The following is a 2,500-nucleotide window of genomic DNA, read 5'->3' on the forward strand; positions in this document are numbered from 1 at the left end:
CCGGCTGAGCACCGCCGAGCACGCTGTCGAGCTGTGCAACGGAGAGGACGACTACGCGGTAGAGCCCCTCCCACTCCGCACTCTGCTCGCCACTAAGAACATTAAATAAAGGACATCGATCCGCCAGACCGGAGGAACCGACCGCCCGAACGCCGGCAAAGCCGGCCGGCGGACACCCTCCGAAGGCGTGTTAAGTTGGCCCATCGATCAGGACACAAACACGCAACAAATCCAGTCCGGGGTGTGGTGTAAGCAGCCCTACCAGAGAAATCACCTAACCCTAACCCTAAACGTACGGCAGACGCGTCCCCTGGCTCTCACATTGACAACTGAGAGGCTTCTGAAAACCTGGCCACGCCCATCAGTAAAAACCACTACAGCAAGTGACGACATATGTACCTTCAAAGTGCTGTACTACAGGGTGCTGTTCAAAAGGTATCTATCCCGTTTACTCTCTATGCTTCATATATCATCATATTATTGAAAAGTGCAAGCCTTTAGGAACAACAGCAACTCAAGTCGCCAACGCTCTGTTCACTCAATAACTGCAGAGATCCAAACTTCTCCTGGCATTAACATCGGCACCAAAACTGTGCGCCGGGAGCTTCGTGGAATATGGGTTTCTATGGATTCAGAATGAGATGTCAGAAAAGCTCCTGTAGGTGTAATGGTCAGTTATGTCAATACTTTTGGACATATATTGTGCGTGTGCGTGTGTCTGTGATACCTAACATAAACACACCTGTATTACTAGAATTGATAGTTCACGCCACAAAAGTGAGGGGCAAACATAGAAAAGCGTGCAACCCAGCCACTGAGGATGCACAAGCCAGTGCATTCTTAGTGCAGGTCCCAAGCCCGGACAAATGGGGAGGGTTACGTCAGGAAGGGCATCCGGCGTCAAATCTTTGCCAAATCAAATATGCGGATCATAAATAAGATTTCCATACCGGATCGGTCGAGGCTCGGGTTACCGACGACCGCCATCGGTACTGTTAACCAGCGGAGTGCCGGTGGAAACTAGGCTACTGTTGGGCGAAGGAAAAGGAGAGGGGGAAGGCATGTCCAGAGGCAGCTAGAGAGGAGGAAGGGTAGGCGTGTGGAGGTGAGAGTCAGTCGGAACTTTGAATGTTGGCACTATGGCTAGTAAAGGGAGAGAGCTGGCTGACGTGATGGAAAGAAGAAAGGTGACAAGAGACAAGGTGGAAGGGGAGTAAGGCCAGGAGTATCGCAGGTGGGTTCAAACTCTTCTACCATGGTGCGAATGGGAGGAGAAATGGGGTAGGGGTCATTCTGAAGGAAGAGTATGTCAAGAGCGTGCTGGAGGTGAACACAGTGTCAGACAGAGTGAGGATTATGAAGCTGGAAATCGAAGGTGTATTGCTGACGGTTATCAGCGCATATGCCCCGCAAGTCGGGTGTAAGATGGACGAAAAAGAAGAATTCTGGAGTTGAGTTGGACGACGTGGTGGAAAGGGTACCCAAGGAGGAGGGAGTGGTGATTGGAGCGGACTTCGATGGACACGTTGCTGAAGGGAACAGAGGTGGTGAGGAGTTGATGGTAAGGTATGGAATCGAGGAGAGAAATGTGGAAGGACAGATGGTGTTCGATTTTGCGAAAAGGATGGAAATGGCTGAGGTGAATGCATATTTCAAGAAGAGGGAGGAGCACAGGGTGACGACGTATACGAGTGGAGGAAAGTGCACACAGGTGGACTATATCTTGTGTAGAAGGCGCGATGTAAAAGGGATTGCATACTGCAAGGTGGTGACAGGGGAGAACGTAGCTAGGCAGCATCGGATGGTGGTCTGTAAGATGACTTTGGAGACCAACATGAGGAAGCGAGTGAAGACACAGCCGAAGATCAAATGGTGGAAGTTGAAGAAGGAAGACTGTTGTGTGGAGTTCAGGCAGGAGTTAACACAGGCACTGAGTGGTAGTGAAGAGTTGCCAGATGGCTGGGCAAGCGCTGCAGAAATAGCGAGGAAGACAGCTAGGAAGGTACTTGGTGTGTCATCGGGACAGAGGAAGGAAGACAAGGAGACTTGGCGGTGGTGGTGGTGGTGGTGGTGGTGGTGGAAGGAGGAAGTAGAGCAAAGTATACAGAGGAAAAGGTTGGCAAAGAAGAAGTGGGATAGTCAGAGAGATGAAGAAAGTACACAGGAGTACAAGGAGATGCAGCGTAAAGCAAAGAGAGAGGTGGCAAAGGTAAAGGAAAAGTCGTACGGTGAGCTGTATGACAGGTTAGACACTAAGGAAGGAGAAAAAGACTTGTACAGATTGGCTAGACAGAGAGACCGAGCTGCCGAGGATGTGCGACAAGTTAGGGCGATCAAAGATACAGATGGAAATGTGCTGCCAAGCGAGGAGAGTGTGCTACGAAGTGGAAGGACTACTTTGACGGGCTGATAAATGAAGAAAATGAGAGAGACAGAGAGAGAGAGAGAGAGAGAGAGAGAGAGAGAGAGAGAGAGAGAGAGAAAAGGTTGGTTGATTGAG

Source organism: Lampris incognitus, unplaced genomic scaffold, assembly GCF_029633865.1.
Source record: "Lampris incognitus isolate fLamInc1 unplaced genomic scaffold, fLamInc1.hap2 scaffold_48, whole genome shotgun sequence".
In the NCBI taxonomy this organism is placed as follows: Eukaryota; Metazoa; Chordata; class Actinopteri; order Lampriformes; family Lampridae; genus Lampris; species Lampris incognitus.